The sequence below is a fragment of the Stomoxys calcitrans genome, chromosome 1, assembly GCF_963082655.1.
Source record: "Stomoxys calcitrans chromosome 1, idStoCalc2.1, whole genome shotgun sequence".
NCBI lineage: Eukaryota > Metazoa > Arthropoda > Insecta > Diptera > Muscidae > Stomoxys > Stomoxys calcitrans.
In genome coordinates this window covers 241,156,037-241,171,042 of record NC_081552.1, presented here as the reverse complement: position 1 = coordinate 241,171,042, position 15,006 = coordinate 241,156,037, and the positions used below count along the sequence as shown (strand labels likewise).

General features: G+C 42.8%; 3 non-coding genes across 3 annotated transcripts in view; all 3 read right to left on the bottom strand.

Moving 5' to 3' along the window:
* Trnap-agg (transfer RNA proline (anticodon AGG)) overlaps positions 1 to 63 on the bottom strand; it is a 72-nt gene extending 9 nt beyond the window's left edge. The window contains exon 1 of the tRNA in view: positions 1 to 63. This exon is cut by the window's left edge and continues 9 nt beyond it. This is a non-coding gene — a tRNA (tRNA-Pro).
* Positions 64 to 352: 289 nt separating this feature from the next.
* On the bottom strand, positions 353 to 424 carry Trnap-agg (transfer RNA proline (anticodon AGG)). Its single transcript has one exon. It is a non-coding gene; the product is annotated as a tRNA-Pro (tRNA).
* Positions 425 to 688: 264 nt separating this feature from the next.
* Trnap-agg (transfer RNA proline (anticodon AGG)) lies at positions 689 to 760 on the bottom strand. The gene has a single exon. It is a non-coding gene; the product is annotated as a tRNA-Pro (tRNA).
* Positions 761 to 15,006: the final 14,246 nt, after the last annotated feature.

Sequence of the window (15,006 nt, the reverse complement as noted above, 5' to 3'; positions counted from 1 at the left end):
CGGGATTTGAACCCGGGACCTCCCGCACCCTAAGCGGAAATCATACCCCTAGACCAACGAGCCAGTTAACAGTCTGACATATTATTTCAGGCATTCAATCGAAACACAAAACAAATAAATTTCTGTAAATAGTTTGGAGCTTTTTGAAGCCGAAGTTATTAGTTTTTGTTTGTTTTTTTCCAGAAAAAGTAAATCTACAAGTAAAAGCAAAAATTGCATGTGCTACCATATTTTTTCAACGCCAGACCTTTCACTAAGAATTCTTGGCTTTTGGGGTAACGCATACTCAAGTAGCATAAAGCCTCATGTGATTCATTTGGTATCGGGTTTTTCAAAATTTTAAATCGAACTTGGGCTCGTCCGGGATTTGAACCCGGGACCTCCCGCACCCTAAGCGGAAATCATACCCCTAGACCAACGAGCCAGTTAATGGTCTGACACACAATTTAAGTATTCAATCGAAACTGAAAAAGAAATAAATTTCTGCAAATAGTTTGACGTTTTTTGATGCCGTATTTTTTTTTTCCCCTTTTTTTCCGGAAAAAGAAAATCTACAAAATTTTTTCTGAAGTCAACGCCAGACCTCTCACTAAGAATTCTTGGCTTTTGGGCTAACGCATACTCAAGTAGCATAAAGTCTCATGCGATTCATTTGGTACCGGGTTTTTCAAAATTTTAAATCGAACTTGGGCTCGTCCGGGATTTGAACCCGGGACCTCCCGCACCCTAAGCGGAAATCATACCCCTAGACCAACGAGCCAGTCATTCCAGCGTTATGTTACTCTGCAAGTTAGCATCATTTTTGCAATTTTTTTTTTTCACCAATATCTTAAAATAACGTCGGATCCGATTGAGACTAGGGTCACTTTCAGTGATCGACGGACTCGGGTTACAACAGAACGATCCAGGTGCAGGAAATATGAAGACATGAACTGGGACTTGTATGTGGAAATTTTTGGGGAGACTGCATCAGCATTGTCTTTTGATGACTTTAGGCCACTGACCGTTGATGACCAAATTGCTAAGCTAGACGAGTGGATGAGCAAGGTGAAGGTGATGCGCGTTGGTAGACGGATTGGAATCACCCTTGGGCCTCGCAGGCATCTGCGTTAAACAAGACCTTCGTGTCAGTGCGGCACACACACACACACAACAGATGTTCTATAGTCTCTACTTCCTCGACGTTCTCAACAGCTTCGGCAAACGTCGTAACTGGCAAGCATCAGACAGTGACCTGTCATGGCGGACACAATGACTGAGACAGCAGAACGATAGACCTCTTCAAGTCTTGATTAGACCACAATAATTTTGGAGTGTTCTCAATCCACTCCATGTGTCCATCTGTCAATCTGTGCATCAGATGGTGTCATCGTCAATGACGTCTATGATGAACGAACAAGCCATCCTTTCGATTCGGCTGAGTACGGAACAACTCCATATAGCATTATAGGTCTCAGCGCATGAAGCGCGGTATAAATCCGCAACTTTTACCAATAGCCCTTGGCAATATCGGTCCATGTTTTAATATAGCTACCATATAAACCGATCTGGGGTCTTGACTTCTTGAGCCTCTACAGGGCGCAACTCTTATCCAAATTGGCTGAAATTTAGCACGAGGTGTTTTGTTATTATATCCAACAACTGTGCCAAGTATGGTTTAAATCGGTCCATAACCTGATATAGCTGTCATATAAAGCGATCTGGGGTCTTGACTTCTTGAGCCTCTACAGGGAGCAATTCTTATCCGATTTGGCTGAAATTTGGTATGAGGTGTTTTGTTATGATATCCAACAACTGTGCCAAGTATGGTTCAAATCAGTCCATAACCTGATGTAGCTGCCTTACAAACCGATCTGGGGTCTTGACTTCTTGAGCCTCCAGAGGGAGCAATTATTATCCGATTTGGCTGAAATTTTGCATGAAGTGTTTTGTTGTTCAAATCGGTCCATAACCTGATATAGCTGTCATATAAACCGATCTGGGGTCTTGACTTCTTGAGCCTCTAGAGGGCGCAATTATTGTCCGATGTTTCTGAAATTTTGCATGACGTGTTTTGTTGTGACTTCCAATAACTATGCCAAGAATAGTTCAAATCGGTCCATAACCTGATATAGCTGCCATATAAACCGATCTGGGGTCTTGACTTCTTGAGCCTTTAGAGGGCGCAATTATTATCCGATTTGGCTGAAATTTTGCACGACGTGTTTTGTTATGATTTTCAACAACTGTGCTAAGAATAGTTCAAATCGGTCCATAATCTGATATAGCTGCCATATAAACCGATCTGGGGTCTTGACTTCTTGAGCCACGACTTGTCATGACTTTCTTTAATTGTGCCAAACATGATTAAAATCGGTTCATCACTTGATATAGCTGCCATATAAATCGATCTGGGGTCTTGATTCAATTTTCAGGGAAATCGTATAATAAATCTACCAGCTATGGGCTTTAGGCCCCAAATGGGTTAGATCGGTCTATAAGGCAGCTTTATGTAAAATATCAAGGCTCTTGGACCTCTATTCTACGTTGGGCTAATGGGACAAATGTTCTGTCATAGCCATATTAAAGTAAAGTTTGTGTAAATATAGCCCGATATGAACCATATTTGGCTTGGATATCCGAGGCCATAGTGTAACCATACCACTGAGCCAAATTTCAGCAAATTCGCACAATAAATGCAACTATTATGGGCTTAAGACCCTTAATCAGGAGATTGGTCTATGTGGCAGCTTTATCCAAATATAGTCCGGATGAAAAATATAGCAAGATATGGAGCATATTCGGCGTGGATATTCGAGGCCATAGTGTAACCAAATTTCAGCAAATTCGGACCATAAATGCAACTGTTATGGGCTTAAGACCCTTAATCAGGAGATTGGTCTATGTGGCAGCTTTATACAAATATAGTATGGCTGAAAAATATAGCCCAATATGGACCATATTCGGCTCGGATATTCGAGGCCATAGTGTAACCATACCACTGAGCCAAATTTCAGGAAATTCGTTCAATAAATGCAACTGTTATGGGCTTTAGACCCTTAATCAGCTGATCGGTCTATGTGGCAGCTGTATCCAAATATAGCCCGGCCAAAAAATATAGCCCGATATGGACCATATTTGGCTCGGATATCCGAGGCCATTGTGTAACCAAATTTCAGCAAATTCGTACAAAAAATGAAACTGTTATGGGCTTAAAACCCTTAATCAGCAGATCGATCTATATGACAGCTTTATCCAAATGTAGTTCGACTGAAAAATGTAGCCCGATATGGACCATATTCGGCTCGGATATCCGAGGCCATAGTGTAACCATACGACTGAGCCAAATTTCAGCAAATTCGTACAATAAATGCAACTGTTATGGGCTTTAGACCCTTAATCAGCAGAATGGTCTATGTGGCAGCTTTATCCAAATATAGTATGGCTGAAAAATATAGCCCGATATGGACCATATTCGACTCGGATGTCCGAGGCCATAGTGTAACCAAATTTCAGCAAATTCGTACAAAAAAAGCAACTGTTATGGGCTTAAAACCCTTAATCAGCAGATCGATCTATGTGGCAGCTGTATCCAAATGTAGTTCGACTGAAAAATATAGCCCGATATGGACCATATACGGCTTGGATATCCGAGGCCATAGTGTAACCAAATTTCAGCAAATTCGTAAAATAAATGCAACTGCTATGGGCTTAAGACCCTTAATCAGCAGATCGGTCTATGTGGCAGCTTTATCGAAATATAGTCCGGCTGAAAAATATAGCCCAATATGGACCATATTTGGCTCGGATATTCGAGGCCATAGTGTAACCATACCACTGAGCCAAATTTCAGCAAATTCGTGCAATATATGCAACTGTTATGGGCTTAAGACCCTTAATCAGGAGATCGGTCTATGTGGCAGCTGTATCCAAATATAGTCCAGCTGAAAAATATAGCCCGATATGGCCCATATTCAGCTCAGATATCCGAGGCCATAGTGTAACCATACCACTGAGCCAAATTTCAGCAAATTCGGACAATAAATGCAACTGTTCTGGACTCAAGACCCTTAATCAGCAGATCGGTCTATCTGGCAGCTTTATCCAAATATAGCCCGGCTGAAGTATATGAACCATATTCGGCTCGGATATTCGAGGCCATAGTGTAACCAAATTTCAGCAAATTCGTACAATAAATGCAACTGCTATGGGCTTAAGACCCTTAATCAGCAGATTGGTCTATGTGGCAGCTTTATCCAAATATAGTCCGGCTGAAAAATATAGCCCGATGTGGACCATATTCGGCTTGGATATTCGAGGCCATAGTGTAACCATACCACTGAGCCATATTTCAGCAAATTCGGACAATAAATGCAACTGTTATGGGCTTAATCAGCAGATCGGTCTACGTGGCAGCTATACCCACATATAGTCCAGTTCAAAAACTTAACCTGCGGATGACAAATCTGTGCAAAATTTCAGCTTCATATCTCAAGCTTTGAAGGCTGTAGCGTGATTACAACTGACAGACGGCCAGACGGACGGACAGACAACCAGACAGACACACGGACTTTGTTAAATCATCTTAGAATTTTACAATGATCAAGTATAAATGTACTTTGTAGGGCCGGAAATGTATATTTCGATGTGTTGCATACGCAATGACTAACCGAATATACCCCCTCCCTTTGGTGGTGGGTATACAAATAAATTCCATAAAACCAATCTGAGTGAGTGAGTCTGTTCTTGAAACTTGTTTCGAATTTGACTTTTGTCCAAAATCTCATTTCTTTGGTTTCCTTAGAAATTGTCCTCAAAAATTCGAGTTTCTCCCAATAAATGGAGGTACTTCTATTCCAATCACGCTAAAAGCAAATCGCTTTTCTAAAATCCATAACCATAAAAATTCAGTCTCAAGGGGGTTAATAACAACTCTTTCGTCGTTGTGTTTAAGGCTACCAATGGGTATGAGCGCATACAGAATTGATGTGAGTCAAGTTACACATGGGCCCCGAACATTTTCTCACAAGTTACCCCTTTGCTGGTCACCCCCACCCCCACGCCCACTTCCACTCCCACACCCACTCCAATAAAGTGGCCAAATGCCATAAAATAATGAAAAAAAAAAAAAAGAAAATATCTAAACTTAAATGACACAAACACAACACATTTACATACCATCACAATACAATTCGTTTTATGGAGTTCACGTGATAAAATTTTCCTTATGCTCACTCGTTCGTTAGCTTTTCCAAGCCCTTAGGCTATGAGGTTCGCTGTCTTGACGACTTGACTGCTGCGTATAGCAGAGAGAGTCACTTGAAGAAAACCTGCAGACTTACCTCACGCAAAAGGGGTTCAGGGTGGAGGGGTGGGGGGTAAAAAATTCAAAATATATATCACATATTTTCCATAAATCGTTTTCGTAGGTATTTAGAGATACTAAAATGATGTTTGGGGGCGTATGGCCTGTTATACGCCAAGTATGCCGCGTCTTTTCTTCAACTTCCCCATGTTTAAAAAGACATATGGTGTCGATGCCTGTGCCTTAGCTTACCAGCTCCACCATCAGCAGCAAGTTCTACCCATCCATTGGCAAAGACACTGCGGTGTTGGAAAAAAGTAATGCTCATCTATAACAAAATCACGTTTGATATGTGTCATAAAAATTGTAAATATCCCACGAACCAAAAAAAAAAACTGAAAAAACCGAATAACGTAGGCAAAGAGCTACGCATATGAACCACCGGGCCAGTACATACAATATCTATAAATATTCAAGTGCTTATATTGAACAAAGTCGGAGTTCACATGCGAGGGTGGTTTGGGAAATGGGAAAATTTTATCCTACACACATAGAGCTTCAATAAAACTTTTGGTTAGTTTCTAAGAGAGTATCAAATTTAACGGAAATTGTCTAAGGTCCTCAAGTTATAAACGAGTGGTAACTGTATGGGATTATAAATGTGCCTTTTATGGGACCATAGCCTTAAATCCAGAGATCGGTCTATATAGCAGCTATATCCAAATCCGGACGATTTAGGCCAAATTTCAGAAAAATGTCGAGAAGCCTAACACAACTCACTGTCTCTAATTTCAGCAAAATCGGATAATAAATGTGGCTTCTATGGGCCTAAGACCCTAAATCGGCGGATGAGTCTATATGGCAGCTATATCCAAGTCTGGACCGATCTGTGCCAAATTGAAGAGGAATGTCGAAGGGCATTACCCAGCTTGCTGTCTCAAATTTCAGCAAAATCGGTTAATAAATGTGGCTTCTATGGGCCTAAGACCCTAAATCGGAGGATCGGTCTATATGGCAGCTATATCCAAATCTGAACCGATCAAAGCCAAATTGAAAAACAATGTCGAACGGCCTAACCCAACTAACTGTACCAAATTTTAGCAAAATCGGATAATAAATGTGGCTTTTATGGACCTAAAACTCTAAATCGGCGAATCGGTCTATATGGCAGCTATATCCAAATCTTGATCGATCTAAACCAAATTCAAAAAAGATGTGGAAGGGCCTAAGACATAGCTGCCATAGCTCACTGTCCCAAATTTCAGCAAAATCGGATAATAAATGTGGCTTTTATGCCCCCAAACCTCAAATCAAAATATCGGTCCATATGACAGCTATATCCACATCTGGACCGATTTGGGCCAAGTTTCAGAATAATGTCGAGGAGGCTAACACAGCTCACTGTCTCAAATTTCAGCAAAATCGGTTAATAAATGTGGCTTCTATGGGCCTAAGACCCTAAATCGGCGGATCGGTCTATATGGCAGCTATATCCAAATCTGAACCGATCAAAGCCAAATTGAAGAAAGATGTCGAAGGGCCTAACAGAACTCACTGTCCTACATTTCAGCAAAATCGCATAATAAATGTGGCTTTTATGGGCCTAAATCGGCGGATCGCTCTATATGGCAGCTATATCCAAATCTAGACCGATCCAGGAGAAATTCTCGAAGGATGTAGAGGAGTCCAACACAACTCACTGTCTCAAATTTCAGCAAAATCGCATAATAAATGTGGTTTCTATGGGCCTAAGACACTTAATCGGCGGATCAGTCTACATGGCAGCTATATCCAAACCTGAACCGATCTGAGCCAAATTCAAAAAAGATATCGAAGGGCCTAACAGAACTCACTGTCCTACATTTCAGCAAAATCGGATAATAAATGTGACTTTTATTGGCCTAAGACCTTAAATCGGGGGATCGGTCTATATGGCAGCTATATCCAAATCTGGACCGATCTAACAAAAATTCTCGAAGGATGTCGAAGGTCCTAATACAACTCACTATCCCAAATCTCGTCGAAATCGGGCAATAAATGCGCCTTTTATGGCCCCAAAACCTAAAACCGAGAGATCGGTCTATATGGCAACTATAGCTAAATCTGGACCGATCTGGGCCAAATTGAAGAAGGATGTCGAACGGTTTAACACAACTCACTGTCCTACATTTCAGCAAAATCGTATAATAAATGTGGCTTTTATTGGCCTAAGACCTTAAATCGGGGGATCGGTCTATATGGCAGCTATATCCAAATCTGAACCGATCTAGGTCAAATTGAAGAACGATGTCGAACGGCCTAACCCAACTCACTGTCCCAAATTTCAGCAAAATTGGACAATAAATGTGGCTTATATGGCCCTAAGACCCTAAATCGGAGGATCGGTCTATATGGCAGCTATATCCAAATCTGAACCGATCCAGGCCAAATTGATAAAGGACGTCGAGGGGTCCAACACAACTCACTGCCCCAAATTTCATCAAGATCGGATAATAAATGTGGGCCTAAGAACCTATATCGGCGGATCGGTCTATATGGGGGCTATATCCAAATCTGAACCGATCTGAGCCAAATTGACGAAGGATGTCGAAGAGCCTAACACAACTCACTGTCCCAAATTTCAGCAAAATTGGACAATAAATGTGGCTTTTATGGCCCTAAGACCCTAAATCGAGAGATCTGTCTATATGGCAGCTATATCCAAATCTAAACCGATCCAGGAGAAATTCTCGAAGGATGTCAAGGGGTCTAACACCACCGACTGTCTCAAATATCAGCAAAATTAGATAATAAAAGTGGCTTTTATAGGCCTAAGTCCCTTAATCGGCGGATCGATCTATATGGCAGCTATATCCAAATCGGCACTGATGTTGGCCAAAGTGAAGAAGAACGTCGAAGGGTCCAGCTCAACTCACTGTCCCAAATTTCAGTAAAATCGGATAATAAATGTGGCTTTTGTGGGCCTAAGACCCTAAATCTGAGGATCGGCCTATATGACAGCTATATTCATATCTGAACCGATCTGGTCCAAATTGAAGAAGGACGTCAAAGGCCCTAACACAACTCACTGTCTCAAATTCCGGCGACATTGGACAATAAATGCGCCTTTTATGGCCCCAAAACCTCAAATCAAAAGATCGGTCTATATGGCAGCTATATCCAAATCTGGACTGATCTGGGCCAAAGTAAAGAAGGATGTCGAAGGGTCTAGCACAACTCACTGTACCAAATTTCAGCGAAATCGGAAAATAAATGTGGCTTTTATTGGCCTAAGACCCTACATCGGCGGAGCGGTCTATACAGGGGCTATACGAAGATATAGTCCGATATAGCCCTTCTTCAAACTTAACCTACTTATGGACAAAAAAAAGAATCTGACAGACGGACGGACAGCCGGACGTACAGACAGACAGACGGACAGACAGACGGACAGACAGACGGACAGACAGACGGACAGACAGACGGACAGACAGACGGACGGTCGGACAGACGGACAGACAGACGGACAGACAGACAGACGGACGGACAGACGGACGGACAGACGGACGGACGGACAGACGGAAGGACAGACAGACGGACAGACAGACGGACAGACGGACATACGGACAGACGGAAGGACAGACGGACGGACGGACAGACGGAAGGACAGACAGACGGACAGACAGACAGACGGACGGACAGACCGACGGACATACAGACGGACGGACGGACAGACAGACAGACGGACGGACGGACAGACAGACGGACGGACGGATGGACAAACGGCCAGACAGACGCACGGCCAGATGGACAGAAAGACGGACAGACGGATGGACAGACGAACGGACAAATCCTAATGGTGTTTAATGCAGGCACCTGCCGCGTTGGCCCTGCAGGGCTTTTAACCCCGGGTGAATAGAATGGGTCCCCCAACGCCCTCACACATAGCCCAAACTATGCATGGCTACCAATTCGAGTTTACGTTGTGTGGACGTGTTCTCCCCCTTGGTTAGGAGCGGAGCACCGTCTAAAACTCCTTGCGATCTATGGGTCACGGCACCCGGTTGCAATGCAACTCCACATCGAGCTTGCGCTCTACCCGCGATGTGGGTCCAAACCACAGCCACCACGTGGACCACGACCGTCCGAAATCCCAGGGTCTCCCGACTCCCGTGGTACCAGATTAAGGATTTCGGACAGACCTCGTAGCCGAGGTTGGTTAGGAGCAGGGCACCATCTAAAACTTCTTACGATCTATGGGTCACGGCACCCGGTTGCAATGCAACTCCACATCGAGCTTGCGCTCTACCCGTGATTTGGACGGACAGACGGACGGACAGACGGATGGTTTTCAGGGGGGGTTTTGCGTCCCCCAAACACATGGTCCCAACATTGGTTATAAAATTCGTTATCTAATCTCAAATGCTATTCATGTGAGCGGCATGGTCGAAAATTTTTTACCCTTTGGGGGGTGTTTTGGGGAAGGGGTGATGCCCTAAATACATGTTCCTGCATTTAGAAGATATCAAATTCGTATTCTACTCCCAAATACCTTTATTTGAGCCCCATATTGCGATGATCACCAAAAAATAGCTGTTTGTGGGGTATTTTGGGAAAGGGGTAGACCCCCCAAAAATTGGTCCCCAAAGTGGGTATCAATTCCTAATCTGCCCTCCAATACCTTTCATTTAAGCCCCACATTGATTTGGTTGGTAAATATGCCCGATTTAGGAGTGTTGTGGGGAGTGGGGTGATCCCCCGAAACACTTAGTCCTGAAAATATATCAGCAACGTGCTCTATTCTCATATATTTGAATCCCATATTGCCATTGGCCTCGAAATTGTTTTCCAATCTCAAAAACCATTCAATTAAACCCCTTACTGAAAAAGCCAGCAAATATGTCCGATTTGGGGTATGGTCCTCAAAAAACTATGAATCTCGATCTCTACAGTCTTGAAGACCCAAATTGTCTTGGTGAGCAAATACATCCTACTTTGGGGGTTGTTATGATGGTGGGACGTCCCCTAGAAAGTTGGTCTGGAATGTTGATGTCCGATTCATGGTCTACTTCCAAATACCCTTCATTTGAGCTCCGTTTTTCCATAGGCGGCAAACATGACCGGTTTGGAGGGTGTTTTGGGGAATGGGGCGGCCACTCAGTGACTTGGCTTTGAAAATATATATCAGATTCATGTTCTACTCTAAAATACCTCCTATTTGAGCCCCATATTGCAATGGTCGGCAAATACTTTCTATTTGGGTGGTGTTATGGGGGTGGGGTGGCCCCTTAGACACTTTTCCCGAACATTGATATCAGATTCGTGCTTTACATTCCAAAGACCTTTTATTTGAGCCCCATATTGCTATGGTCGTAAATTTGCCTTCTTGGGGGGATGTTCTCGTGGCGACCCCTCAAACACTTGGTCCCACTCTCACCTTTTATTTAAGCCCCATATTGACATGGTCAGTAAATAAGTTCCGGTGGGGGGGAGGGGGTGTTTTGGCGAAGGGAAACTTTGTCCCAAATTTGGATATCAGATTCGTATTTCATTCGCAAATACCTTTCATTTGAGTCCCATATTGCCTTGGTCGGTAAATATATGCGATTTAGGGATGTTTTGGGGCTTGGGGTGGTCCCCCAAACACTTGGTCCGACAATTGGATATCAGATACGTTTTCTTATCCTAAATACCTTTCATTTGAGTCCCATATTGTCGTGATTGGTGTATATATATATTTGGTAGTTTTTGGGGTGGGGCGTCCCCCCTAGGAACCCCTTTCGAAATTTGGAAACGAAATTTTAGTTTATAGGTTACCGTAAGAGGGCACACAAACTTTCGCTTAAATCCACCCATCTCCGAAAATTAAGGTAAGGGGGAGGGTAAGACCCCCCCCCCCCCCCTGGTCCTATTTATAACACTACCAAAGCAGTGGTATATTCACAATTTTAAGCCGACTCCAACAACTTTTTCTTCTGTACTCCAAAAATTAAGGTAAGGGGGAAGGTCCGCTCGCCCCCCCTGCTCCAATTTATAACACCCTATACCACAGCAGTGGTATATTCAAAATTTTAAGCCGACTTCAACAACTTTTTCTTCTGTACTCCAAAAATTAAGGTAAGGGGGAAGGTCCGCTCCCCCCCCTGCTCCTATTTATAACACCCTATACCACAGCAGTGGTATATTCAAAATTTTAAGCCGACTTCAACAACTTTTTCTTCTGTACTCCAAAAATTAAGGTAAGGGGGAAGGTCCGCCCCCCCCCCCCCTGCTCCAATTTATAACACCCTATACCACAGCAGTGGTTTATTCAAAATTTTAACCCGACTTCTACAACTTTTTCTTCTGTACTCCAAAAATTAAGGTAAGGGGGAAGGTCCGCCCCCCCCCTCCCCCCCCCCCCCCTGCTCCAATTTATAACACCCTATACCACAGTATATTCAAAATTTTTACCCGACTTCTACAACTTTTTCTTCTGTACTCCGAAAATTAAGGTTAGGGGGAGGGTCCGCCCCCCCCCCTCCAATTTATAACACCCTATACCACAGCAGTGGCGTATTCAAAATTTTAACCCAACTTCTACAAAAACTTTTCCTTCTGTACTCGCATGAGCAGAGTTTTGACACATGTTGTCACTTGATGTTCACTGCAGTCGGTTATTTGTCTTATGGCAACCACTCTAATGGATGTGGGGGGTGATGGGGTACTCCCATCCCATAAACATAAAAGAAGCAAAACATAATGGTGTTGGGTAGGGGGGGGGGGGGTGATGGGGGGAGGCGGGGCATGTAATTTGGTACTTAGTTTACACTTGAAGTAAGCGGTATAGTCTAAGTCACTCTGTCTTCCTTGCTGGCAACATTGTGTGAGTGGATAGGGACAAAGTATTGAATTACTAGCGCGGCAAACAGCTCACTTTGTCATAGATATGAGCTGTGGCACTTTGTGTTCGCCGACACCATCACCTCGTTCACCTCCCACTCCTGCAGTTAAATGTGCTGCAAACAAATTTCTTATTGGTAGATAACTGTCAGTTTGTTAGACAATGTCTCCGCCACTTGCCTAGGTACTAGCCATGGCAGTAGGTGCTGGTGCTGGTGCTGGTGCTGGCTGCCGTACTTGTGTTTCCCTTGCCCCATTGGTGGTGGCAAAGTTATTGAAATTCCTTAATCAAACTGTGGGAGTCATAAAAACCACATGTTGTGGAGCATGTCAAAGAATATCTATCATCCCAGTTCCAGGCCAAGACACCCAGACGAGGCAGCGGCAAAAAAAGAAATACCACCAAATAAAGAACAAACAAACGAAGCAGTCAATATCGCCTAGCATAGCTGTCACAAAGAAAAGGAAAAAATTTAACATAATTTAAATTCCTGCTATTTTTATGGTTTTAATTTGAATATTTTTTTTGTGTGTGTTTTTTTTTCTATGATGGGGAAAATAAACCACCGTCAGTTGCTCAGGATGTCATTCAATAGAAAGGGGTTGAGCATTTGTGCTCTTGAAAGAGTTAATTTTAACAATTAACCACTAAATGTGGGCTAAAGCTAACTAATGAAGCAAATCAACGAAAAGGCAACTAATCAACCAAAATTGATATAAATTGAAGTCCGCTTGTGGGTTTCAAGATTCCTTTTTGCTACTGCGATTAGTCATGGGAAATTTATAAACAAATTTAATGTTCCCGAAACTCGTTGAAAAAATTTATGAACTTTTGACAATCACCGCCTCAGGTATACATCTTATGTAACAAGTAAAAAGGCTTTAAGATCGGTCGGGTCGAAAACCCACGTTTCATCAAAATCCAGTGAAAATGCATACCTCAAAGTCCCATAGCAGTTATAGCGAAATATGTTCCGAATTGGACCAAAATTGGCGCCTTTAATGGGGCCAAGACTTTAAATCGAGATATCGGTCTACATGGCAGCTATATTCAAATCTGGAGCGATTTGGGCCACAATGCAGAAAAATGTTGAAGAGCCTAACACAACTCAGTGTCTCAAATTTCGGCGAAATCGGACAATAAATGCGCCTTTTAAGGACCCAAAACCTTAAATCGAGAGATCGGTCTATATGGCAGCTATATTCAAATCTGGAGCGATCTGGGCCAAATTGAAGAAGGACGTCGAAGAGCCTAACACAACTCAGTGTCCCAAATTTTAGCATAATCGGCTAGTAAATGTGGCTTTTATGGGCCCAAAACCTTAAATCGAGAGATCGGACTATATGGCAGCTATATCCAAATCTGGACCGATCTGAGCCAAATTGTCTAAAGATGTCGAGGGGCATAACACAACTCATTGTCCCAAATTTCGGCAAAATCGGATAATAAATGTGGCTTTTATGGGCCTAAAAGCCTAAATCGGAGGATCGGTCTATATGGCAGTTATATCCAAATCTAAACCGATCATGACCAAATTCAAGAAAAATGTTAGAGGGCCTAACGCAACTCACTGTCCCAAATTTCAGCAAAATCGGCTAGTAAATGTGGCTTTTATGGACCTAAGACCCTAAATCGGAGGATCGGTCTATATGGCAGCTATATACAAATCTAAACCGATCTGAGCCCAATCGACCAAATTCAAGAAAAATGTCGAAGGGCCTAACACAACTCACTGTCTTAAATTTTAGCAAAATCGGATAATAAATGTGGCTTTTATCGGCTTAAAACCCCAAATCGGTGGATCGGTCTATATGGCAGTTATATCCAAATCTGAACCGATCTGAGCCAAATCGATGAAAAATGTCGAGGGGTCTAACACAACTCACTGTCCCAAATTTCGACAAAATCGGATAATAAATGTGGCTTTTATGGACCAAAAACCTTAAATCGAGAGATCGGTCTATATGGCAGCTATATCCAAATCTGGACCGATCTGAGCCAAATTGATTAAAGATGTCGAGGGGCGTAACACAACTCACAGTCCCAAACTTCAGCAAAATCGGATAATCAATGTGGCTTTTATGGGCCTAAGACCCTAAATCGGAGGATCGGTCTATATGGCAGCAATATCCAAATCTGGACCGATCTGAGCCAAATTGACGAAAAATGTCGAAGAGCCTAAAACAACTCACTGTCCCAAATTACAGCAATATCGAACAATAAATGCGCCTTTTATGGGCCCAAATCCTTAAATCGAGAGATCGGTATATATGGCAGCTATATCCAAATCTCAATCGATCAGGGCCAAATTGACGAAAAATGTCGAAGGGCCTAACAAAACTCTTTGTCCCGAATTTTTGCAAAATCGGATAATAAATGTGGCTTTTATGCGCCTAAGATCCTAAATTGGAGGATCGGTATATATGGCAGCTATATCCAGATCTAGACCGATCTGGGCCGAATTGACAAAGGATATTGAAGGGCCTAAGACAACTCTCTGTCCCGAATTTTTGCAAAATCGGATAATAAATGTGGCTTTCATGGGCCTAAGACCCTAAATCGGAGGACCGGTATATATGACAGGTATATCCAAATCTGAACCGATCATGACCAAATTCAAGAAAAATGTCGAAGGGCCTAACACAACGCACTGTCCCAAATTTCAGCAAAATAGCATACGAAATGTGGCTTTTATGGGCCTAAGACCCTAAACTGGAGGATCGGTATATATGGCAGTTATATCCAAATCTGAACCGATCAGGGCCAAATTGACGAAAAATGTCGAAGGTCCTAACGCAACTCTCTGTTCCGAATTTTTGCAAAATCGGATAATAAATGTGGCTTTTATGGGCCTAAGACC